General features: G+C 36.3%; 18 non-coding genes and 1 pseudogene across 18 annotated transcripts; all 19 read right to left on the reverse strand.

Annotated features, from left to right (window-relative positions):
* Positions 1-553: 553 nt before the first annotated feature.
* On the reverse strand, positions 554-717 carry LOC134698280 (U1 spliceosomal RNA). The gene has a single exon (XR_010103246.1). It is a non-coding gene; the product is annotated as a U1 spliceosomal RNA (small nuclear RNA).
* A 1,129-nt stretch (positions 718-1,846) lies between these two features.
* LOC134698281 (U1 spliceosomal RNA) lies at positions 1,847-2,010 on the reverse strand. Its single transcript, XR_010103247.1, has one exon. It is a non-coding gene; the product is annotated as a U1 spliceosomal RNA (small nuclear RNA).
* A 1,130-nt stretch (positions 2,011-3,140) lies between these two features.
* Positions 3,141-3,304, reverse strand: LOC134698282 (U1 spliceosomal RNA). The gene has a single exon (XR_010103248.1). It is a non-coding gene; the product is annotated as a U1 spliceosomal RNA (small nuclear RNA).
* A 1,130-nt stretch (positions 3,305-4,434) lies between these two features.
* Positions 4,435-4,598, reverse strand: LOC134698283 (U1 spliceosomal RNA). The gene has a single exon (XR_010103249.1). It is a non-coding gene; the product is annotated as a U1 spliceosomal RNA (small nuclear RNA).
* A 1,129-nt stretch (positions 4,599-5,727) lies between these two features.
* On the reverse strand, positions 5,728-5,891 carry LOC134698284 (U1 spliceosomal RNA). The gene has a single exon (XR_010103250.1). It is a non-coding gene; the product is annotated as a U1 spliceosomal RNA (small nuclear RNA).
* A 1,129-nt stretch (positions 5,892-7,020) lies between these two features.
* On the reverse strand, positions 7,021-7,184 carry LOC134698285 (U1 spliceosomal RNA). The gene has a single exon (XR_010103251.1). It is a non-coding gene; the product is annotated as a U1 spliceosomal RNA (small nuclear RNA).
* A 1,129-nt stretch (positions 7,185-8,313) lies between these two features.
* LOC134698286 (U1 spliceosomal RNA) lies at positions 8,314-8,477 on the reverse strand. Its single transcript, XR_010103252.1, has one exon. It is a non-coding gene; the product is annotated as a U1 spliceosomal RNA (small nuclear RNA).
* A 1,129-nt stretch (positions 8,478-9,606) lies between these two features.
* LOC134698287 (U1 spliceosomal RNA) lies at positions 9,607-9,770 on the reverse strand. The gene has a single exon (XR_010103253.1). It is a non-coding gene; the product is annotated as a U1 spliceosomal RNA (small nuclear RNA).
* Positions 9,771-10,899: 1,129 nt separating this feature from the next.
* Positions 10,900-11,063, reverse strand: LOC134698289 (U1 spliceosomal RNA). Its single transcript, XR_010103255.1, has one exon. It is a non-coding gene; the product is annotated as a U1 spliceosomal RNA (small nuclear RNA).
* Positions 11,064-12,192: 1,129 nt separating this feature from the next.
* On the reverse strand, positions 12,193-12,327 carry LOC134698472 (U1 spliceosomal RNA; annotated as a pseudogene).
* A 2,847-nt stretch (positions 12,328-15,174) lies between these two features.
* Positions 15,175-15,338, reverse strand: LOC134698290 (U1 spliceosomal RNA). The gene has a single exon (XR_010103256.1). It is a non-coding gene; the product is annotated as a U1 spliceosomal RNA (small nuclear RNA).
* Positions 15,339-16,467: 1,129 nt separating this feature from the next.
* LOC134698291 (U1 spliceosomal RNA) lies at positions 16,468-16,631 on the reverse strand. The gene has a single exon (XR_010103257.1). It is a non-coding gene; the product is annotated as a U1 spliceosomal RNA (small nuclear RNA).
* Positions 16,632-17,760: 1,129 nt separating this feature from the next.
* LOC134698292 (U1 spliceosomal RNA) lies at positions 17,761-17,924 on the reverse strand. Its single transcript, XR_010103258.1, has one exon. It is a non-coding gene; the product is annotated as a U1 spliceosomal RNA (small nuclear RNA).
* A 1,129-nt stretch (positions 17,925-19,053) lies between these two features.
* LOC134698293 (U1 spliceosomal RNA) lies at positions 19,054-19,217 on the reverse strand. Its single transcript, XR_010103259.1, has one exon. It is a non-coding gene; the product is annotated as a U1 spliceosomal RNA (small nuclear RNA).
* A 1,129-nt stretch (positions 19,218-20,346) lies between these two features.
* On the reverse strand, positions 20,347-20,510 carry LOC134698294 (U1 spliceosomal RNA). Its single transcript, XR_010103260.1, has one exon. It is a non-coding gene; the product is annotated as a U1 spliceosomal RNA (small nuclear RNA).
* A 1,129-nt stretch (positions 20,511-21,639) lies between these two features.
* Positions 21,640-21,803, reverse strand: LOC134698295 (U1 spliceosomal RNA). The gene has a single exon (XR_010103261.1). It is a non-coding gene; the product is annotated as a U1 spliceosomal RNA (small nuclear RNA).
* Positions 21,804-22,932: 1,129 nt separating this feature from the next.
* Positions 22,933-23,096, reverse strand: LOC134698296 (U1 spliceosomal RNA). Its single transcript, XR_010103262.1, has one exon. It is a non-coding gene; the product is annotated as a U1 spliceosomal RNA (small nuclear RNA).
* Positions 23,097-24,225: 1,129 nt separating this feature from the next.
* LOC134698297 (U1 spliceosomal RNA) lies at positions 24,226-24,389 on the reverse strand. Its single transcript, XR_010103263.1, has one exon. It is a non-coding gene; the product is annotated as a U1 spliceosomal RNA (small nuclear RNA).
* A 1,128-nt stretch (positions 24,390-25,517) lies between these two features.
* On the reverse strand, positions 25,518-25,681 carry LOC134698298 (U1 spliceosomal RNA). The gene has a single exon (XR_010103264.1). It is a non-coding gene; the product is annotated as a U1 spliceosomal RNA (small nuclear RNA).
* Positions 25,682-25,851: the final 170 nt, after the last annotated feature.

Here is a 25,851-nt window from a genome sequence, read left to right on the forward strand (position 1 = left end):
CTTGAATCGTCCATGCTGCACATGCAGTTTCCGCTTTTTCAATATAGCCAGGCAAATAAAATACGGCATCACTTTTCATCAAATGCACGTATTTTCCTCTTATGCAATTTACCCGGTATAGTTGAATTTCATATTATTTCAAATAGAAAAAATAATCTGCCAACCAAAAACTTGTTTTCATCGTAAAGCAAATTGAATAAGCTTTCAAACTTAATTTATAGTTTTTACTTGTAACAAGCGGATTTTTTGTCCATTTTACTTAAATGGAGAGGCAAAACTTGAAATTTACGGATGACGAGATAATAATTTAAAACAAAACTTACTGATATGAAGTGTAGAAACCAAGTTGTGTGACTGAGAAATTAATTTGCTTCTTTATATCGTATACTCAAATTGATGAAATACAATGATATGAAACAAAAGAGTGGAAAACCGGTTTGCGATCACAATTTACGCTACTCCTGAACAGTCTCAGCGTACCAAAGAAAAAGTTTAACAACAGTTTCAAGTTTTAGGATTTATTGGGAACTTCTCTTTACATTTGATATATTAACAGGGGATAGCGCGAACGCAGTCCCCCACACTAAAAAATTGCGTACCCGAGTTGCCCACATTTGGGGCAATCGCAGGCTTCAGCCTAACCGGAGTGCAATGGAAAGGCCTCGACCTGGGGAGACCGCCTTTTTGATCACGGTGCTCCCTGTACCAGGTAAGTATGCTTGGATATCTGACATTTGTCCATTTGAGTAAATCAGGAGTAACTTTATAAAGAGGTATTCGAACATATTATAGTCAGCCGATACATCAGTTTAAAACATACAATAAAAAAAATCGACTTCGCATCGAGAGCCATTTGCCTCCTTCCACTGATTTCATTGAAACACGTTGGTGTATTAAAGACCGGGACACTTTTTCAGGACGATTTGTTGAAAGGGACCAAATAAAGTAGGATAACTCTGTGGATTAAAAACGTACTATGTACGTTCAGATCGCCATGATGCTTTCACACGGAATATCAATAGTTTACAATTCACTCCTCCGCAATAATTAAAAAAAATTCAACAAGAACTTTATTGTTTTTCCCTCTTTCGTCGCTTCAATTTCGTAACTGCCTTTCGTTCATACAACACTGTTTGCTTCTGTTTCGTATTCAGTTACCATTTTTACAGTGTACGCGCAAAATTTTAAAATCAAATTTATTCAATTTGGTGCGAGGGAAAAAAATCGACGGCAAAGCAATCATTTGCGTTTGAAATTGATAAAGGAGGGCGACAAAGGTCGCGAGATTATTTCTTGAATCCGTCCATGCTGCACATGCAGTTTCCGCTTTTTCAATATAGCCAGGCAAATAAAATACGGCATCACTTTTCATCAAATGCACGTATTTTCCTCTTATGCAATTTACCCGGTATAGTTGAATTTCATATTATTTCAAATAGAAAAAATAATCTGCCAACCAAAAACTTGTTTTCATCGTAAAGCAAATTGAATAAGCTTTCAAACTTAATTTATAGTTTTTACTTGTAACAAGCGGATTTTTTGTCCATTTTACTTAAATGGAGAGGCAAAACTTGAAATTTACGGATGACGAGATAATAATTTAAAACAAAACTTACTGATATGAAGTGTAGAAACCAAGTTGTGTGACTGAGAAATTAATTTGCTTCTTTATATCGTATACTCAAATTGATGAAATACAATGATATGAAACAAAAGAGTGGAAAACCGGTTTGCGATCACAATTTACGCTACTCCTGAACAGTCTCAGCGTACCAAAGAAAAAGTTTAACAACAGTTTCAAGTTTTAGGATTTATTGGGAACTTCTCTTTACATTTGATATATTAACAGGGGATAGCGCGAACGCAGTCCCCCACACTAAAAAATTGCGTACCCGAGTTGCCCACATTTGGGGCAATCGCAGGCTTCAGCCTAACCGGAGTGCAATGGAAAGGCCTCGACCTGGGGAGACCGCCTTTTTGATCACGGTGCTCCCTGTACCAGGTAAGTATGCTTGGATATCTGACATTTGTCCATTTGAGTAAATCAGGAGTAACTTTATAAAGAGGTATTCGAACATATTATAGTCAGCCGATACATCAGTTTAAAACATACAATAAAAAAAATCGACTTCGCATCGAGAGCCATTTGCCTCCTTCCACTGATTTCATTGAAACACGTTGGTGTATTAAAGACCGGGACACTTTTTCAGGACGATTTGTTGAAAGGGACCAAATAAAGTAGGATAACTCTGTGGATTAAAAACGTACTATGTACGTTCAGATCGCCATGATGCTTTCACACGGAATATCAATAGTTTACAATTCACTCCTCCGCAATAAATTAAAAAAAATTCAACAAGAACTTTATTGTTTTTCCCTCTTTCGTCGCTTCAATTTCGTAACTGCCTTTCGTTCATACAACACTGTTTGCTTCTGTTTCGTATTCAGTTACCATTTTTACAGTGTACGCGCAAAATTTTAAAATCAAATTTATTCAATTTGGTGCGAGGGAAAAAAATCGACGGCAAAGCAATCATTTGCGTTTGAAATTGATAAAGGAGGGCGACAAAGGTCGCGAGATTATTTCTTGAATCCGTCCATGCTGCACATGCAGTTTCCGCTTTTTCAATATAGCCAGGCAAATAAAATACGGCATCACTTTTCATCAAATGCACGTATTTTCCTCTTATGCAATTTACCCGGTATAGTTGAATTTCATATTATTTCAAATAGAAAAAATAATCTGCCAACCAAAAACTTGTTTTCATCGTAAAGCAAATTGAATAAGCTTTCAAACTTAATTTATAGTTTTTACTTGTAACAAGCGGATTTTTTGTCCATTTTACTTAAATGGAGAGGCAAAACTTGAAATTTACGGATGACGAGATAATAATTTAAAACAAAACTTACTGATATGAAGTGTAGAAACCAAGTTGTGTGACTGAGAAATTAATTTGCTTCTTTATATCGTATACTCAAATTGATGAAATACAATGATATGAAACAAAAGAGTGGAAAACCGGTTTGCGATCACAATTTACGCTACTCCTGAACAGTCTCAGCGTACCAAAGAAAAAGTTTAACAACAGTTTCAAGTTTTAGGATTTATTGGGAACTTCTCTTTACATTTGATATATTAACAGGGGATAGCGCGAACGCAGTCCCCCACACTAAAAAATTGCGTACCCGAGTTGCCCACATTTGGGGCAATCGCAGGCTTCAGCCTAACCGGAGTGCAATGGAAAGGCCTCGACCTGGGGAGACCGCCTTTTTGATCACGGTGCTCCCTGTACCAGGTAAGTATGCTTGGATATCTGACATTTGTCCATTTGAGTAAATCAGGAGTAACTTTATAAAGAGGTATTCGAACATATTATAGTCAGCCGATACATCAGTTTAAAACATACAATAAAAAAAATCGACTTCGCATCGAGAGCCATTTGCCTCCTTCCACTGATTTCATTGAAACACGTTGGTGTATTAAAGACCGGGACACTTTTTCAGGACGATTTGTTGAAAGGGACCAAATAAAGTAGGATAACTCTGTGGATTAAAAACGTACTATGTACGTTCAGATCGCCATGATGCTTTCACACGGAATATCAATAGTTTACAATTCACTCCTCCGCAATAAATTAAAAAAAATTCAACAAGAACTTTATTGTTTTTCCCTCTTTCGTCGCTTCAATTTCGTAACTGCCTTTCGTTCATACAACACTGTTTGCTTCTGTTTCGTATTCAGTTACCATTTTTACAGTGTACGCGCAAAATTTTAAAATCAAATTTATTCAATTTGGTGCGAGGGAAAAAAATCGACGGCAAAGCAATCATTTGCGTTTGAAATTGATAAAGGAGGGCGACAAAGGTCGCGAGATTATTTCTTGAATCCGTCCATGCTGCACATGCAGTTTCCGCTTTTTCAATATAGCCAGGCAAATAAAATACGGCATCACTTTTCATCAAATGCACGTATTTTCCTCTTATGCAATTTACCCGGTATAGTTGAATTTCATATTATTTCAAATAGAAAAAATAATCTGCCAACCAAAAACTTGTTTTCATCGTAAAGCAAATTGAATAAGCTTTCAAACTTAATTTATAGTTTTTACTTGTAACAAGCGGATTTTTTGTCCATTTTACTTAAATGGAGAGGCAAAACTTGAAATTTACGGATGACGAGATAATAATTTAAAACAAAACTTACTGATATGAAGTGTAGAAACCAAGTTGTGTGACTGAGAAATTAATTTGCTTCTTTATATCGTATACTCAAATTGATGAAATACAATGATATGAAACAAAAGAGTGGAAAACCGGTTTGCGATCACAATTTACGCTACTCCTGAACAGTCTCAGCGTACCAAAGAAAAAGTTTAACAACAGTTTCAAGTTTTAGGATTTATTGGGAACTTCTCTTTACATTTGATATATTAACAGGGGATAGCGCGAACGCAGTCCCCCACACTAAAAAATTGCGTACCCGAGTTGCCCACATTTGGGGCAATCGCAGGCTTCAGCCTAACCGGAGTGCAATGGAAAGGCCTCGACCTGGGGAGACCGCCTTTTTGATCACGGTGCTCCCTGTACCAGGTAAGTATGCTTGGATATCTGACATTTGTCCATTTGAGTAAATCAGGAGTAACTTTATAAAGAGGTATTCGAACATATTATAGTCAGCCGATACATCAGTTTAAAACATACAATAAAAAAAATCGACTTCGCATCGAGAGCCATTTGCCTCCTTCCACTGATTTCATTGAAACACGTTGGTGTATTAAAGACCGGGACACTTTTTCAGGACGATTTGTTGAAAGGGACCAAATAAAGTAGGATAACTCTGTGGATTAAAAACGTACTATGTACGTTCAGATCGCCATGATGCTTTCACACGGAATATCAATAGTTTACAATTCACTCCTCCGCAATAAATTAAAAAAAATTCAACAAGAACTTTATTGTTTTTCCCTCTTTCGTCGCTTCAATTTCGTAACTGCCTTTCGTTCATACAACACTGTTTGCTTCTGTTTCGTATTCAGTTACCATTTTTACAGTGTACGCGCAAAATTTTAAAATCAAATTTATTCAATTTGGTGCGAGGGAAAAAAATCGACGGCAAAGCAATCATTTGCGTTTGAAATTGATAAAGGAGGGCGACAAAGGTCGCGAGATTATTTCTTGAATCCGTCCATGCTGCACATGCAGTTTCCGCTTTTTCAATATAGCCAGGCAAATAAAATACGGCATCACTTTTCATCAAATGCACGTATTTTCCTCTTATGCAATTTACCCGGTATAGTTGAATTTCATATTATTTCAAATAGAAAAAATAATTTGCCAACCAAAAACTTGTTTTCATCGTAAAGCAAATTGAATAAGCTTTCAAACTTAATTTATAGTTTTTACTTGTAACAAGCGGATTTTTTGTCATGTTACTTAAATGGAGAGGCAAAACTTGAAATTTACGGATGACGAGATAATAATTTAAAACAAAACTTACTGATATGAAGTGTAGAAACCAAGTTGTGTGACTGAGAAATTAATTTGCTTCTTTATATCGTATACTCAAATTGATGAAATACAATGATATGAAACAAAAGAGTGGAAAACCGGTTTGCGATCACAATTTACGCTACTCCTGAACAGTCTCAGCGTACCAAAGAAAAAGTTTAACAACAGTTTCAAGTTTTAGGATTTATTGGGAACTTCTCTTTACATTTGATATATTAACAGGGGATAGCGCGAACGCAGTCCCCCACACTAAAAAATTGCGTACCCGAGTTGCCCACATTTGGGGCAATCGCAGGCTTCAGCCTAACCGGAGTGCAATGGAAAGGCCTCGACCTGGGGAGACCGCCTTTTTGATCACGGTGCTCCCTGTACCAGGTAAGTATGCTTGGATATCTGACATTTGTCCATTTGAGTAAATCAGGAGTAACTTTATAAAGAGGTATTCGAACATATTATAGTCAGCCGATACATCAGTTTAAAACATACAATAAAAAAAATCGACTTCGCATCGAGAGCCATTTGCCTCCTTCCACTGATTTCATTGAAACACGTTGGTGTATTAAAGACCGGGACACTTTTTCAGGACGATTTGTTGAAAGGGACCAAATAAAGTAGGATAACTCTGTGGATTAAAAACGTACTATGTACGTTCAGATCGCCATGATGCTTTCACACGGAATATCAATAGTTTACAATTCACTCCTCCGCAATAAATTAAAAAAAATTCAACAAGAACTTTATTGTTTTTCCCTCTTTCGTCGCTTCAATTTCGTAACTGCCTTTCGTTCATACAACACTGTTTGCTTCTGTTTCGTATTCAGTTACCATTTTTACAGTGTACGCGCAAAATTTTAAAATCAAATTTATTCAATTTGGTGCGAGGGAAAAAAATCGACGGCAAAGCAATCATTTGCGTTTGAAATTGATAAAGGAGGGCGACAAAGGTCGCGAGATTATTTCTTGAATCCGTCCATGCTGCACATGCAGTTTCCGCTTTTTCAATATAGCCAGGCAAATAAAATACGGCATCACTTTTCATCAAATGCACGTATTTTCCTCTTATGCAATTTACCCGGTATAGTTGAATTTCATATTATTTCAAATAGAAAAAATAATTTGCCAACCAAAAACTTGTTTTCATCGTAAAGCAAATTGAATAAGCTTTCAAACTTAATTTATAGTTTTTACTTGTAACAAGCGGATTTTTTGTCATGTTACTTAAATGGAGAGGCAAAACTTGAAATTTACGGATGACGAGATAATAATTTAAAACAAAACTTACTGATATGAAGTGTAGAAACCAAGTTGTGTGACTGAGAAATTAATTTGCTTCTTTATATCGTATACTCAAATTGATGAAATACAATGATATGAAACAAAAGAGTGGAAAACCGGTTTGCGATCACAATTTACGCTACTCCTGAACAGTCTCAGCGTACCAAAGAAAAAGTTTAACAACAGTTTCAAGTTTTAGGATTTATTGGGAACTTCTCTTTACATTTGATATATTAACAGGGGATAGCGCGAACGCAGTCCCCCACACTAAAAAATTGCGTACCCGAGTTGCCCACATTTGGGGCAATCGCAGGCTTCAGCCTAACCGGAGTGCAATGGAAAGGCCTCGACCTGGGGAGACCGCCTTTTTGATCACGGTGCTCCCTGTACCAGGTAAGTATGCTTGGATATCTGACATTTGTCCATTTGAGTAAATCAGGAGTAACTTTATAAAGAGGTATTCGAACATATTATAGTCAGCCGATACATCAGTTTAAAACATACAATAAAAAAAATCGACTTCGCATCGAGAGCCATTTGCCTCCTTCCACTGATTTCATTGAAACACGTTGGTGTATTAAAGACCGGGACACTTTTTCAGGACGATTTGTTGAAAGGGACCAAATAAAGTAGGATAACTCTGTGGATTAAAAACGTACTATGTACGTTCAGATCGCCATGATGCTTTCACACGGAATATCAATAGTTTACAATTCACTCCTCCGCAATAAATTAAAAAAAATTCAACAAGAACTTTATTGTTTTTCCCTCTTTCGTCGCTTCAATTTCGTAACTGCCTTTCGTTCATACAACACTGTTTGCTTCTGTTTCGTATTCAGTTACCATTTTTACAGTGTACGCGCAAAATTTTAAAATCAAATTTATTCAATTTGGTGCGAGGGAAAAAAATCGACGGCAAAGCAATCATTTGCGTTTGAAATTGATAAAGGAGGGCGACAAAGGTCGCGAGATTATTTCTTGAATCCGTCCATGCTGCACATGCAGTTTCCGCTTTTTCAATATAGCCAGGCAAATAAAATACGGCATCACTTTTCATCAAATGCACGTATTTTCCTCTTATGCAATTTACCCGGTATAGTTGAATTTCATATTATTTCAAATAGAAAAAATAATTTGCCAACCAAAAACTTGTTTTCATCGTAAAGCAAATTGAATAAGCTTTCAAACTTAATTTATAGTTTTTACTTGTAACAAGCGGATTTTTTGTCATGTTACTTAAATGGAGAGGCAAAACTTGAAATTTACGGATGACGAGATAATAATTTAAAACAAAACTTACTGATATGAAGTGTAGAAACCAAGTTGTGTGACTGAGAAATTAATTTGCTTCTTTATATCGTATACTCAAATTGATGAAATACAATGATATGAAACAAAAGAGTGGAAAACCGGTTTGCGATCACAATTTACGCTACTCCTGAACAGTCTCAGCGTACCAAAGAAAAAGTTTAACAACAGTTTCAAGTTTTAGGATTTATTGGGAACTTCTCTTTACATTTGATATATTAACAGGGGATAGCGCGAACGCAGTCCCCCACACTAAAAAATTGCGTACCCGAGTTGCCCACATTTGGGGCAATCGCAGGCTTCAGCCTAACCGGAGTGCAATGGAAAGGCCTCGACCTGGGGAGACCGCCTTTTTGATCACGGTGCTCCCTGTACCAGGTAAGTATGCTTGGATATCTGACATTTGTCCATTTGAGTAAATCAGGAGTAACTTTATAAAGAGGTATTCGAACATATTATAGTCAGCCGATACATCAGTTTAAAACATACAATAAAAAAAATCGACTTCGCATCGAGAGCCATTTGCCTCCTTCCACTGATTTCATTGAAACACGTTGGTGTATTAAAGACCGGGACACTTTTTCAGGACGATTTGTTGAAAGGGACCAAATAAAGTAGGATAACTCTGTGGATTAAAAACGTACTATGTACGTTCAGATCGCCATGATGCTTTCACACGGAATATCAATAGTTTACAATTCACTCCTCCGCAATAAATTAAAAAAAATTCAACAAGAACTTTATTGTTTTTCCCTCTTTCGTCGCTTCAATTTCGTAACTGCCTTTCGTTCATACAACACTGTTTGCTTCTGTTTCGTATTCAGTTACCATTTTTACAGTGTACGCGCAAAATTTTAAAATCAAATTTATTCAATTTGGTGCGAGGGAAAAAAATCGACGGCAAAGCAATCATTTGCGTTTGAAATTGATAAAGGAGGGCGACAAAGGTCGCGAGATTATTTCTTGAATCCGTCCATGCTGCACATGCAGTTTCCGCTTTTTCAATATAGCCAGGCAAATAAAATACGGCATCACTTTTCATCAAATGCACGTATTTTCCTCTTATGCAATTTACCCGGTATAGTTGAATTTCATATTATTTCAAATAGAAAAAATAATTTGCCAACCAAAAACTTGTTTTCATCGTAAAGCAAATTGAATAAGCTTTCAAACTTAATTTATAGTTTTTACTTGTAACAAGCGGATTTTTTGTCATGTTACTTAAATGGAGAGGCAAAACTTGAAATTTACGGATGACGAGATAATAATTTAAAACAAAACTTACTGATATGAAGTGTAGAAACCAAGTTGTGTGACTGAGAAATTAATTTGCTTCTTTATATCGTATACTCAAATTGATGAAATACAATGATATGAAACAAAAGAGTGGAAAACCGGTTTGCGATCACAATTTACGCTACTCCTGAACAGTCTCAGCGTACCAAAGAAAAAGTTTAACAACAGTTTCAAGTTTTAGGATTTATTGGGAACTTCTCTTTACATTTGATATATTAACAGGGGATAGCGCGAACGCAGTCCCCCACACTAAAAAATTGCGTACCCGAGTTGCCCACATTTGGGGCAATCGCAGGCTTCAGCCTAACCGGAGTGCAATGGAAAGGCCTCGACCTGGGGAGACCGCCTTTTTGATCACGGTGCTCCCTGTACCAGGTAAGTATGCTTGGATATCTGACATTTGTCCATTTGAGTAAATCAGGAGTAACTTTATAAAGAGGTATTCGAACATATTATAGTCAGCCGATACATCAGTTTAAAACATACAATAAAAAAAATCGACTTCGCATCGAGAGCCATTTGCCTCCTTCCACTGATTTCATTGAAACACGTTGGTGTATTAAAGACCGGGACACTTTTTCAGGACGATTTGTTGAAAGGGACCAAATAAAGTAGGATAACTCTGTGGATTAAAAACGTACTATGTACGTTCAGATCGCCATGATGCTTTCACACGGAATATCAATAGTTTACAATTCACTCCTCCGCAATAAATTAAAAAAAATTCAACAAGAACTTTATTGTTTTTCCCTCTTTCGTCGCTTCAATTTCGTAACTGCCTTTCGTTCATACAACACTGTTTGCTTCTGTTTCGTATTCAGTTACCATTTTTACAGTGTACGCGCAAAATTTTAAAATCAAATTTATTCAATTTGGTGCGAGGGAAAAAAATCGACGGCAAAGCAATCATTTGCGTTTGAAATTGATAAAGGAGGGCGACAAAGGTCGCGAGATTATTTCTTGAATCCGTCCATGCTGCACATGCAGTTTCCGCTTTTTCAATATAGCCAGGCAAATAAAATACGGCATCACTTTTCATCAAATGCACGTATTTTCCTCTTATGCAATTTACCCGGTATAGTTGAATTTCATATTATTTCAAATAGAAAAAATAATTTGCCAACCAAAAACTTGTTTTCATCGTAAAGCAAATTGAATAAGCTTTCAAACTTAATTTATAGTTTTTACTTGTAACAAGCGGATTTTTTGTCATGTTACTTAAATGGAGAGGCAAAACTTGAAATTTACGGATGACGAGATAATAATTTAAAACAAAACTTACTGATATGAAGTGTAGAAACCAAGTTGTGTGACTGAGAAATTAATTTGCTTCTTTATATCGTATACTCAAATTGATGAAATACAATGATATGAAACAAAAGAGTGGAAAACCGGTTTGCGATCACAATTTACGCTACTCCTGAACAGTCTCAGCGTACCAAAGAAAAAGTTTAACAACAGTTTCAAGTTTTAGGATTTATTGGGAACTTCTCTTTACATTTGATATATTAACAGGGGATAGCGCGAACGCAGTCCCCCACACTAAAAAATTGCGTACCCGAGTTGCCCACATTTGGGGCAATCGCAGGCTTCAGCCTAACCGGAGTGCAATGGAAAGGCCTCGACCTGGGGAGACCGCCTTTTTGATCACGGTGCTCCCTGTACCAGGTAAGTATGCTTGGATATCTGACATTTGTCCATTTGAGTAAATCAGGAGTAACTTTATAAAGAGGTATTCGAACATATTATAGTCAGCCGATACATCAGTTTAAAACATACAATAAAAAAAATCGACTTCGCATCGAGAGCCATTTGCCTCCTTCCACTGATTTCATTGAAACACGTTGGTGTATTAAAGACCGGGACACTTTTTCAGGACGATTTGTTGAAAGGGACCAAATAAAGTAGGATAACTCTGTGGATTAAAAACGTACTATGTACGTTCAGATCGCCATGATGCTTTCACACGGAATATCAATAGTTTACAATTCACTCCTCCGCAATAAATTAAAAAAAATTCAACAAGAACTTTATTGTTTTTCCCTCTTTCGTCGCTTCAATTTCGTAACTGCCTTTCGTTCATACAACACTGTTTGCTTCTGTTTCGTATTCAGTTACCATTTTTACAGTGTACGCGCAAAATTTTAAAATCAAATTTATTCAATTTGGTGCGAGGGAAAAAAATCGACGGCAAAGCAATCATTTGCGTTTGAAATTGATAAAGGAGGGCGACAAAGGTCGCGAGATTATTTCTTGAATCCGTCCATGCTGCACATGCAGTTTCCGCTTTTTCAATATAGCCAGGCAAATAAAATACGGCATCACTTTTCATCAAATGCACGTATTTTCCTCTTATGCAATTTACCCGGTATAGTTGAATTTCATATTATTTCAAATAGAAAAAATAATTTGCCAACCAAAAACTTGTTTTCATCGTAAAGCAAATTGAATAAGCTTTCAAACTTAATTTATAGTTTTTACTTGTAACAAGCGGATTTTTTGTCATGTTACTTAAATGGAGAGGCAAAACTTGAAATTTACGGATGACGAGATAATAATTTAAAACAAAACTTACTGATATGAAGTGTAGAAACCAAGTTGTGTGACTGAGAAATTAATTTGCTTCTTTATATCGTATACTCAAATTGATGAAATACAATGATATGAAACAAAAGAGTGGAAAACCGGTTTGCGATCACAATTTACGCTACTCCTGAACAGTCTCAGCGTACCAAAGAAAAAGTTTAACAACAGTTTCAAGTTTTAGGATTTATTGGGAACTTCTCTTTACATTTGATATATTAACAGGGGATAGCGCGAACGCAGTCCCCCACACTAAAAAATTGCGTACCCGAGTTGCCCACATTTGGGGCAATCGCAGGCTTCAGCCTAACCGGAGTGCAATGGAAAGGCCTCGACCTGGGGAGACCTTTTTTTTTTTTTTTTTATTTTAAACTGTATCTTTCTAAAAGAATATTAATTTCCGGGAACATAATTCGCCAAGAACTTAAAAAACAAAAACAAAAGTTCTTGGTCAACCATGTTGCCGTTAGTGACATAGTCGCCCATGTCACCCGCCAACATATAAACTAAAAAGCCTTTTCATCAAAAAGGTAATGAAAAGAACCAAAGAAATCTGGTTTGTAAATTACTTTTAAACTCAAAATTTAAACTAAATTAAATTAAATTTAATACTAATTTCTAAATCAATATCAAAATACATCGATAAATTTCCAAACACTTTTCTGTAAATAAATTCCGAACTACACTATAAGCCAGATAATTAATCAAATTTGATACATTTAAAGCTATCAATAAATTCTTTTAACTATTATCTCAATGAACATAAAACCAGTTTTCTAATATTAGTTCACTGTCAAAATCGTACACCAATAAGAGTCATGGAACGGGTTTATCCATGCCCTTTAACTTTATTAAAAAACAAAATACATATACAATACAATGAATACAATTCTATCTTAACTTTACAAACATTTAAATGTCTATTATAAATATAAACAAAGAAACCGCACACAACACACTGTCTATTGTGAGTGAAAACGGTTCACTTCGATAAGTATTTAAATGTCACGTTGACTATAATGTACTATTACGATTTAGCTTTAAAATATTCCACAAATTCTTTAAACTTATCACTATTTACTACAACTTCATCTTCTGGAAAATTCTCTTTTAATAATTCAACAAGTTCACTCTTACTTTTACACTTCGTAAAACATTCTCTAACCATTTCTTTAGATAATAATCTAATTAGTTCTCCTTTTTCATCTACTCTTCCTATGGCTGGTTTATCATTACTTAACCTATTAAGTTTAACAGTTAATTTCTGAGCACTGTGCTCAGTTTTTCTCTTTTTACCTTCTTTAACTGTACTTTCTTTTTCAACAGATAGAGGTTCAAGTTCTGGAGTGGCATCACACCACAAGACAGACTTTTCAGGTAACGTATCGGTCTGTTCCTTTGAAGTTTCTGGAATAGTCGGCTTACGAGACAACTGTACTGTTTTACTTTGCTTAACAAAAGTACAATTTCTTCGAATATGTCCAACTTGATCACATTTTAAACAAACAGGCGCACGGCCAACAACTGTAATCAAACACTGTTTACCAGATATCATAGTCCGATATGGTATAGCATCAATATCATCTTCTGACATCTCCATTGACACTTTTACATTTCCATTAGAGAAGGTAACACCTTCAATACTCTCGGTTTCACGGGCACACTGCAAAACTTGGCCAAACTGTTCTAAAAATAACTCCACAGTAGGTAATTTAATCCACACCGGAAGCCAAAGAACTTTCAACAATACTGTACGTTTATCTGCTCTACTTACGATTAACTTCGTATCTAGAGCTGAAAAGTCTGACTGTATGACTGTATTGGCAACGTCTTCAGTAGAAAAGGTGCAGAACCATGATCCACCACTATCCAATCTAAAGATGGCAGTTATGTCCCCTGGCTCGACTACGTCTTTCAGCATACGGATAATCCAGGAACGTGGGTTGTCTGGTACACCATCAGGAAAGTAGAACTTGACACTGGATCTCAGGATTCCTTGGTCGACTGCATCCATGGTAATACTGTTACACGTATCGGTACTCCTGATCACGGTGCTCCCTGTACCAGGTAAGTATGCTTGGATATCTGACATTTGTCCATTTGAGTAAATCAGGAGTAACTTTATAAAGAGGTATTCGAACATATTATAGTCAGCCGATACATCAGTTTAAAACATACAATAAAAAAAATCGACTTCGCATCGAGAGCCATTTGCCTCCTTCCACTGATTTCATTGAAACACGTTGGTGTATTAAAGACCGGGACACTTTTTCAGGACGATTTGTTGAAAGGGACCAAATAAAGTAGGATAACTCTGTGGATTAAAAACGTACTATGTACGTTCAGATCGCCATGATGCTTTCACACGGAATATCAATAGTTTACAATTCACTCCTCCGCAATAAATTAAAAAAAATTCAACAAGAACTTTATTGTTTTTCCCTCTTTCGTCGCTTCAATTTCGTAACTGCCTTTCGTTCATACAACACTGTTTGCTTCTGTTTCGTATTCAGTTACCATTTTTACAGTGTACGCGCAAAATTTTAAAATCAAATTTATTCAATTTGGTGCGAGGGAAAAAAATCGACGGCAAAGCAATCATTTGCGTTTGAAATTGATAAAGGAGGGCGACAAAGGTCGCGAGATTATTTCTTGAATCCGTCCATGCTGCACATGCAGTTTCCGCTTTTTCAATATAGCCAGGCAAATAAAATACGGCATCACTTTTCATCAAATGCACGTATTTTCCTCTTATGCAATTTACCCGGTATAGTTGAATTTCATATTATTTCAAATAGAAAAAATAATTTGCCAACCAAAAACTTGTTTTCATCGTAAAGCAAATTGAATAAGCTTTCAAACTTAATTTATAGTTTTTACTTGTAACAAGCGGATTTTTTGTCATGTTACTTAAATGGAGAGGCAAAACTTGAAATTTACGGATGACGAGATAATAATTTAAAACAAAACTTACTGATATGAAGTGTAGAAACCAAGTTGTGTGACTGAGAAATTAATTTGCTTCTTTATATCGTATACTCAAATTGATGAAATACAATGATATGAAACAAAAGAGTGGAAAACCGGTTTGCGATCACAATTTACGCTACTCCTGAACAGTCTCAGCGTACCAAAGAAAAAGTTTAACAACAGTTTCAAGTTTTAGGATTTATTGGGAACTTCTCTTTACATTTGATATATTAACAGGGGATAGCGCGAACGCAGTCCCCCACACTAAAAAATTGCGTACCCGAGTTGCCCACATTTGGGGCAATCGCAGGCTTCAGCCTAACCGGAGTGCAATGGAAAGGCCTCGACCTGGGGAGACCGCCTTTTTGATCACGGTGCTCCCTGTACCAGGTAAGTATGCTTGGATATCTGACATTTGTCCATTTGAGTAAATCAGGAGTAACTTTATAAAGAGGTATTCGAACATATTATAGTCAGCCGATACATCAGTTTAAAACATACAATAAAAAAAATCGACTTCGCATCGAGAGCCATTTGCCTCCTTCCACTGATTTCATTGAAACACGTTGGTGTATTAAAGACCGGGACACTTTTTCAGGACGATTTGTTGAAAGGGACCAAATAAAGTAGGATAACTCTGTGGATTAAAAACGTACTATGTACGTTCAGATCGCCATGATGCTTTCACACGGAATATCAATAGTTTACAATTCACTCCTCCGCAATAAATTAAAAAAAATTCAACAAGAACTTTATTGTTTTTCCCTCTTTCGTCGCTTCAATTTCGTAACTGCCTTTCGTTCATACAACACTGTTTGCTTCTGTTTCGTATTCAGTTACCATTTTTACAGTGTACGCGCAAAATTTTAAAATCAAATTTATTCAATTTGGTGCGAGGGAAAAAAATCGACGGCAAAGCAATCATTTGCGTTTGAAATTGATAAAGGAGGGCGACAAAGGTCGCGAGATTATTTCTTGAATCCGTCCATGCTGCACATGCAGTTTCCGCTTTTTCAATATAGCCAGGCAAATAAAATACGGCATCACTTTTCATCAAATGCACGTATTTTCCTCTTATGCAATTTACCCGGTATAGTTGAATTTCATATTATTTCAAATAGAAAAAATAATTTGCCAACCAAAAACTTGTTTTCATCGTAAAGCAAATTGAATAAGCTTTCAAACTTAATTTATAGTTTTTACTTGTAACAAGCGGATTTTTTGTCATGTTACTTAAATGGAGAGGCAAAACTTGAAATTTACGGATGACGAGATAATAATTTAAAACAAAACTTACTGATATGAAGTGTAGAAACCAAGTTGTGTGACTGAGAAATTAATTTGCTTCTTTATATCGTATACTCAAATTGATGAAATACAATGATATGAAACAAAAGAGTGGAAAACCGGTTTGCGATCACAATTTACGCTACTCCTGAACAGTCTCAGCGTACCAAAGAAAAAGTTTAACAACAGTTTCAAGTTTTAGGATTTATTGGGAACTTCTCTTTACATTTGATATATTAACAGGGGATAGCGCGAACGCAGTCCCCCACACTAAAAAATTGCGTACCCGAGTTGCCCACATTTGGGGCAATCGCAGGCTTCAGCCTAACCGGAGTGCAATGGAAAGGCCTCGACCTGGGGAGACCGCCTTTTTGATCACGGTGCTCCCTGTACCAGGTAAGTATGCTTGGATATCTGACATTTGTCCATTTGAGTAAATCAGGAGTAACTTTATAAAGAGGTATTCGAACATATTATAGTCAGCCGATACATCAGTTTAAAACATACAATAAAAAAAATCGACTTCGCATCGAGAGCCATTTGCCTCCTTCCACTGATTTCATTGAAACACGTTGGTGTATTAAAGACCGGGACACTTTTTCAGGACGATTTGTTGAAAGGGACCAAATAAAGTAGGATAACTCTGTGGATTAAAAACGTACTATGTACGTTCAGATCGCCATGATGCTTTCACACGGAATATCAATAGTTTACAATTCACTCCTCCGCAATAAATTAAAAAAAATTCAACAAGAACTTTATTGTTTTTCCCTCTTTCGTCGCTTCAATTTCGTAACTGCCTTTCGTTCATACAACACTGTTTGCTTCTGTTTCGTATTCAGTTACCATTTTTACAGTGTACGCGCAAAATTTTAAAATCAAATTTATTCAATTTGGTGCGAGGGAAAAAAATCGACGGCAAAGCAATCATTTGCGTTTGAAATTGATAAAGGAGGGCGACAAAGGTCGCGAGATTATTTCTTGAATCCGTCCATGCTGCACATGCAGTTTCCGCTTTTTCAATATAGCCAGGCAAATAAAATACGGCATCACTTTTCATCAAATGCACGTATTTTCCTCTTATGCAATTTACCCGGTATAGTTGAATTTCATATTATTTCAAATAGAAAAAATAATTTGCCAACCAAAAACTTGTTTTCATCGTAAAGCAAATTGAATAAGCTTTCAAACTTAATTTATAGTTTTTACTTGTAACAAGCGGATTTTTTGTCATGTTACTTAAATGGAGAGGCAAAACTTGAAATTTACGGATGACGAGATAATAATTTAAAACAAAACTTACTGATATGAAGTGTAGAAACCAAGTTGTGTGACTGAGAAATTAATTTGCTTCTTTATATCGTATACTCAAATTGATGAAATACAATGATATGAAACAAAAGAGTGGAAAACCGGTTTGCGATCACAATTTACGCTACTCCTGAACAGTCTCAGCGTACCAAAGAAAAAGTTTAACAACAGTTTCAAGTTTTAGGATTTATTGGGAACTTCTCTTTACATTTGATATATTAACAGGGGATAGCGCGAACGCAGTCCCCCACACTAAAAAATTGCGTACCCGAGTTGCCCACATTTGGGGCAATCGCAGGCTTCAGCCTAACCGGAGTGCAATGGAAAGGCCTCGACCTGGGGAGACCGCCTTTTTGATCACGGTGCTCCCTGTACCAGGTAAGTATGCTTGGATATCTGACATTTGTCCATTTGAGTAAATCAGGAGTAACTTTATAAAGAGGTATTCGAACATATTATAGTCAGCCGATACATCAGTTTAAAACATACAATAAAAAAAATCGACTTCGCATCGAGAGCCATTTGCCTCCTTCCACTGATTTCATTGAAACACGTTGGTGTATTAAAGACCGGGACACTTTTTCAGGACGATTTGTTGAAAGGGACCAAATAAAGTAGGATAACTCTGTGGATTAAAAACGTACTATGTACGTTCAGATCGCCATGATGCTTTCACACGGAATATCAATAGTTTACAATTCACTCCTCCGCAATAAATTAAAAAAAATTCAACAAGAACTTTATTGTTTTTCCCTCTTTCGTCGCTTCAATTTCGTAACTGCCTTTCGTTCATACAACACTGTTTGCTTCTGTTTCGTATTCAGTTACCATTTTTACAGTGTACGCGCAAAATTTTAAAATCAAATTTATTCAATTTGGTGCGAGGGAAAAAAATCGACGGCAAAGCAATCATTTGCGTTTGAAATTGATAAAGGAGGGCGACAAAGGTCGCGAGATTATTTCTTGAATCCGTCCATGCTGCACATGCAGTTTCCGCTTTTTCAATATAGCCAGGCAAATAAAATACGGCATCACTTTTCATCAAATGCACGTATTTTCCTCTTATGCAATTTACCCGGTATAGTTGAATTTCATATTATTTCAAATAGAAAAAATAATTTGCCAACCAAAAACTTGTTTTCATCGTAAAGCAAATTGAATAAGCTTTCAAACTTAATTTATAGTTTTTACTTGTAACAAGCGGATTTTTTGTCATGTTACTTAAATGGAGAGGCAAAACTTGAAATTTACGGATGACGAGATAATAATTTAAAACAAAACTTACTGATATGAAGTGTAGAAACCAAGTTGTGTGACTGAGAAATTAATTTGCTTCTTTATATCGTATACTCAAATTGATGAAATACAATGATATGAAACAAAAGAGTGGAAAACCGGTTTGCGATCACAATTTACGCTACTCCTGAACAGTCTCAGCGTACCAAAGAAAAAGTTTAACAACAGTTTCAAGTTTTAGGATTTATTGGGAACTTCTCTTTACATTTGATATATTAACAGGGGATAGCGCGAACGCAGTCCCCCACACTAAAAAATTGCGTACCCGAGTTGCCCACATTTGGGGCAATCGCAGGCTTCAGCCTAACCGGAGTGCAATGGAAAGGCCTCGACCTGGGGAGACCGCCTTTTTGATCACGGTGCTCCCTGTACCAGGTAAGTATGCTTGGATATCTGACATTTGTCCATTTGAGTAAATCAGGAGTAACTTTATAAAGAGGTATTCGAACATATTATAGTCAGCCGATACATCAGTTTAAAACATACAATAAAAAAAATCGACTTCGCATCGAGAGCCATTTGCCTCCTTCCACTGATTTCATTGAAACACGTTGGTGTATTAAAGACCGGGACACTTTTTCAGGACGATTTGTTGAAAGGGACCAAATAAAGTAGGATAACTCTGTGGATTAAAAACGTACTATGTACGTTCAGATCGCCATGATGCTTTCACACGGAATATCAATAGTTTACAATTCACTCCTCCGCAATAAATTAAAAAAAATTCAACAAGAACTTTATTGTTTTTCCCTCTTTCGTCGCTTCAATTTCGTAACTGCCTTTCGTTCATACAACACTGTTTGCTTCTGTTTCGTATTCAGTTACCATTTTTACAGTGTACGCGCAAAATTTTAAAATCAAATTTATTCAATTTGGTGCGAGGGAAAAAAATCGACGGCAAAGCAATCATTTGCGTTTGAAATTGATAAAGGAGGGCGACAAAGGTCGCGAGATTATTTCTTGAATCCGTCCATGCTGCACATGCAGTTTCCGCTTTTTCAATATAGCCAGGCAAATAAAATACGGCATCACTTTTCATCAAATGCACGTATTTTCCTCTTATGCAATTTACCCGGTATAGTTGAATTTCATATTATTTCAAATAGAAAAAATAATTTGCCAACCAAAAACTTGTTTTCATCGTAAAGCAAATTGAATAAGCTTTCAAACTTAATTTATAGTTTTTACTTGTAACAAGCGGATTTTTTGTCATGTTACTTAAATGGAGAGGCAAAACTTGAAATTTACGGATGACGAGATAATAATTTAAAACAAAACTTACTGATATGAAGTGTAGAAACCAAGTTGTGTGACTGAGAAATTAATTTGCTTCTTTATATCGTATACTCAAATTGATGAAATACAATGATATGAAACAAAAGAGTGGAAAACCGGTTTGCGATCACAATTTACGCTACTCCTGAACAGTCTCAGCGTACCAAAGAAAAAGTTTAACAACAGTTTCAAGTTTTAGGATTTATTGGGAACTTCTCTTTACATTTGATATATTAACAGGGGATAGCGCGAACGCAGTCCCCCACACTAAAAAATTGCGTACCCGAGTTGCCCACATTTGGGGCAATCGCAGGCTTCAGCCTAACCGGAGTGCAATGGAAAGGCCTCGACCTGGGGAGACCGCCTTTTTGATCACGGTGCTCCCTGTACCAGGTAAGTATGCTTGGATATCTGACATTTGTCCATTTGAGTAAATCAGGAGTAACTTTATAAAGAGGTATTCGAACATATTATAGTCAGCCGATACATCAGTTTAAAACATACAATAAAAAAAATCGACTTCGCATCGAGAGCCATTTGCCTCCTTCCACTGATTTCATTGAAACACGTTGGTGTATTAAAGACCGGGACACTTTTTCAGGACGATTTGTTGAAAGGGACCAAATAAAGTAGGATAACTCTGTGGATTAAAAACGTACTATGTACGTTCAGATCGCCATGATGCTTTCACACGGAATATCAATAGTTTACAATTCACTCCTCCGCAATAAATTAAAAAAAATTCAACAAGAACTTTATTGTTTTTCCCTCTTTCGTCGCTTCAATTTCGTAACTGCCTTTCGTTCATACAACACTGTTTGCTTCTGTTTCGTATTCAGTTACCATTTTTACAGTGTACGCGCAAAATTTTAAAATCAAATTTATTCAATTTGGTGCGAGGGAAAAAAATCGACGGCAAAGCAATCATTTGCGTTTGAAATTGATAAAGGAGGGCGACAAAGGTCGCGAGATTATTTCTTGAATCCGTCCATGCTGCACATGCAGTTTCCGCTTTTTCAATATAGCCAGGCAAATAAAATACGGCATCACTTTTCATCAAATGCACGTATTTTCCTCTTATGCAATTTACCCGGTATAGTTGAATTTCATATTATTTCAAATAGAAAAAATAATTTGCCAACCAAAAACTTGTTTTCATCGTAAAGCAAATTGAATAAGCTTTCAAACTTAATTTATAGTTTTTACTTGTAACAAGCGGATTTTTTGTCATGTTACTTAAATGGAGAGGCAAAACTTGAAATTTACGGATGACGAGATAATAATTTAAAACAAAACTTACTGATATGAAGTGTAGAAACCAAGTTGTGTGACTGAGAAATTAATTTGCTTCTTTATATCGTATACTCAAATTGATGAAATACAATGATATGAAACAAAAGAGTGGAAAACCGGTTTGCGATCACAATTTACGCTACTCCTGAACAGTCTCAGCGTACCAAAGAAAAAGTTTAACAACAGTTTCAAGTTTTAGGATTTATTGGGAACTTCTCTTTACATTTGATATATTAACAGGGGATAGCGCGAACGCAGTCCCCCACACTAAAAAATTGCGTACCCGAGTTGCCCACATTTGGGGCAATCGCAGGCTTCAGCCTAACCGGAGTGCAATGGAAAGGCCTCGACCTGGGGAGACCGCCTTTTTGATCACGGTGCTCCCTGTACCAGGTAAGTATGCTTGGATATCTGACATTTGTCCATTTGAGTAAATCAGGAGTAACTTTATAAAGAGGTATTCGAACATATTATAGTCAGCCGATACATCAGTTTAAAACATACAATAAAAAAAATCGACTTCGCATCGAGAGCCATTTGCCTCCTTCCACTGATTTCATTGAAACACGTTGGTGTATTAAAGACCGGGACACTTTTTCAGGACGATTTGTTGAAAGGGACCAAATAAAGTAGGATAACTCTGTGGATTAAAAACGTACTATGTACGTTCAGATCGCCATGATGCTTTCACACGGAATATCAATAGTTTACAATTCACTCCTCCGCAATAAATTAAAAAAAATTCAACAAGAACTTTATTGTTTTTCCCTCTTTCGTCGCTTCAATTTCGTAACTGCCTTTCGTTCATACAACACTGTTTGCTTCTGTTTCGTATTCAGTTACCATTTTTACAGTGTACGCGCAAAATTTTAAAATCAAATTTATTCAATTTGGTGCGAGGGAAAAAAATCGACGGCAAAGCAATCATTTGCGTTTGAAATTGATAAAGGAGGGCGACAAAGGTCGCGAGATTATTTCTTGAATCCGTCCATGCTGCACATGCAGTTTCCGCTTTTTCAATATAGCCAGGCAAATAAAATACGGCATCACTTTTCATCAAATGCACGTATTTTCCTCTTATGCAATTTACCCGGTATAGTTGAATTTCATATTATTTCAAATAGAAAAAATAATTTGCCAACCAAAAACTTGTTTTCATCGTAAAGCAAATTGAATAAGCTTTCAAACTTAATTTATAGTTTTTACTTGTAACAAGCGGATTTTTTGTCATGTTACTTAAATGGAGAGGCAAAACTTGAAATTTACGGATGACGAGATAATAATTTAAAACAAAACTTACTGATATGAAGTGTAGAAACCAAGTTGTGTGACTGAGAAATTAATTTGCTTCTTTATATCGTATACTCAAATTGATGAAATACAATGATATGAAACAAAAGAGTGGAAAACCGGTTTGCGATCACAATTTACGCTACTCCTGAACAGTCTCAGCGTACCAAAGAAAAAGTTTAACAACAGTTTCAAGTTTTAGGATTTATTGGGAACTTCTCTTTACATTTGATATATTAACAGGGGATAGCGCGAACGCAGTCCCCCACACTAAAAAATTGCGTACCCGAGTTGCCCACATTTGGGGCAATCGCAGGCTTCAGCCTAACCGGAGTGCAATGGAAAGGCCTCGACCTGGGGAGACCGCCTTTTTGATCACGGTGCTCCCTGTACCAGGTAAGTATGCTTGGATATCTGACATTTGTCCATTTGAGTAAATCAGGAGTAACTTTATAAAGAGGTATTCGAACATATTATAGTCAGCCGATACATCAGTTTAAAACATACAATAAAAAAAATCGACTTCGCATCGAGAGCCATTTGCCTCCTTCCACTGATTTCATTGAAACACGTTGGTGTATTAAAGACCGGGACACTTTTTCAGGACGATTTGTTGAAAGGGACCAAATAAAGTAGGATAACTCTGTGGATTAAAAACGTACTATGTACGTTCAGATCGCCATGATGCTTTCACACGGAATATCAATAGTTTACAATTCACTCCTCCGCAATAAATTAAAAAAAATTCAACAAGAACTTTATTGTTTTTCCCTCTTTCGTCGCTTCAATTTCGTAACTGCCTTTCGTTCATACAACACTGTTTGCTTCTGTTTCGTATTCAGTTACCATTTTTACAGTGTACGCGCAAAATTTTAAAATCAAATTTATTCAATTTGGTGCGAGGGAAAAAAATCGACGGCAAAGCAATCATTTGCGTTTGAAATTGATAAAGGAGGGCGACAAAGGTCGCGAGATTATTTCTTGAATCCGTCCATGCTGCACATGCAGTTTCCGCTTTTTCAATATAGCCAGGCAAATAAAATACGGCATCACTTTTCATCAAATGCACGTATTTTCCTCTTATGCAATTTACCCGGTATAGTTGAATTTCATATTATTTCAAATAGAAAAAATAATTTGCCAACCAAAAACTTGTTTTCATCGTAAAGCAAATTGAATAAGCTTTCAAACTTAATTTATAGTTTTTACTTGTAACAAGCGGATTTTTTGTCATGTTACTTAAATGGAGAGGCAAAACTTGAAATTTACGGATGACGAGATAATAATTTAAAACAAAACTTACTGATATGAAGTGTAGAAACCAAGTTGTGTGACTGAGAAATTAATTTGCTTCTTTATATCGTATACTCAAATTGATGAAATACAATGATATGAAACAAAAGAGTGGAAAACCGGTTTGCGATCACAATTTACGCTACTCCTGAACAGTCTCAGCGTACCAAAGAAAAAGTTTAACAACAGTTTCAAGTTTTAGGATTTATTGGGAACTTCTCTTTACATTTGATATATTAACAGGGGATAGCGCGAACGCAGTCCCCCACACTAAAAAATTGCGTACCCGAGTTGCCCACATTTGGGGCAATCGCAGGCTTCAGCCTAACCGGAGTGCAATGGAAAGGCCTCGACCTGGGGAGACCGCCTTTTTGATCACGGTGCTCCCTGTACCAGGTAAGTATGCTTGGATATCTGACATTTGTCCATTTGAGTAAATCAGGAGTAACTTTATAAAGAGGTATTCGAACATATTATAGTCAGCCGATACATCAGTTTAAAACATACAATAAAAAAAATCGACTTCGCATCGAGAGCCATTTGCCTCCTTCCACTGATTTCATTGAAACACGTTGGTGTATTAAAGACCGGGACACTTTTTCAGGACGATTTGTTGAAAGGGACCAAATAAAGTAGGATAACTCTGTGGATTAAAAACGTACTATGTACGTTCAGATCGCCATGATGCTTTCACACGGAATATCAATAGTTTACAATTCACTCCTCCGCAATAAATTAAAAAAATTCAACAAGAACTTTATTGTTTTTCCCTCTTTCGTCGCTTCAATTTCGTAACTGCCTTTCGTTCATACAACACTGTTTGCTTCTGTTTCGTATTCAGTTACCATTTTTACAGTGTACGCGCAAAATTTTAAAATCAAATTTATTCAATTTGGTGCGAGGGAAAAAAATCGACGGCAAAGCAATCATTTGCGTTTGAAATTGATAAAGGAGGGCGACAAAGGTCGCGAGATTATTTCTTGAATCCGTCCATGCTGCACATGCAGTTTCCGCTTTTTCAATATAGCCAGGCAAATAAAATACGGCATCACTTTTCATCAAATGCACGTATTTTCCTCTTATGCAATTTACCCGGTATAGTTGAATTTCATATTATTTCAAATAGAAAAAATAATTTGCCAACCAAAAACTTGTTTTCATCGTAAAGCAAATTGAATAAGCTTTCAAACTTAATTTATAGTTTTTACTTGTAACAAGCGGATTTTTTGTCATGTTACTTAAATGGAGAGGCAAAACTTGAAATTTACGGATGACGAGATAATAATTTAAAACAAAACTTACTGATATGAAGTGTAGAAACCAAGTTGTGTGACTGAGAAATTAATTTGCTTCTTTATATCGTATACTCAAATTGATGAAATACAATGATATGAAACAAAAGAGTGGAAAACCGGTTTGCGATCACAATTTACGCTACTCCTGAACAGTCTCAGCGTACCAAAGAAAAAGTTTAACAACAGTTTCAAGTTTTAGGATTTATTGGGAACTTCTCTTTACATTTGATATATTAACAGGGGATAGCGCGAACGCAGTCCCCCACACTAAAAAATTGCGTACCCGAGTTGCCCACATTTGGGGCAATCGCAGGCTTCAGCCTAACCGGAGTGCAATGGAAAGGCCTCGACCTGGGGAGACCGCCTTTTTGATCACGGTGCTCCCTGTACCAGGTAAGTATGCTTGGATATCTGACATTTGTCCATTTGAGTAAATCAGGAGTAACTTTATAAAGAGGTATTCGAACATATTATAGTCAGCCGATACATCAGTTTAAAACATACAATAAAAAAAATCGACTTCGCATCGAGAGCCATTTGCCTCCTTCCACTGATTTCATTGAAACACGTT

The sequence above is a fragment of the Mytilus trossulus genome, chromosome 14, assembly GCF_036588685.1.
Source record: "Mytilus trossulus isolate FHL-02 chromosome 14, PNRI_Mtr1.1.1.hap1, whole genome shotgun sequence".
Lineage (NCBI taxonomy): Eukaryota > Metazoa > Mollusca > Bivalvia > Mytilida > Mytilidae > Mytilus > Mytilus trossulus.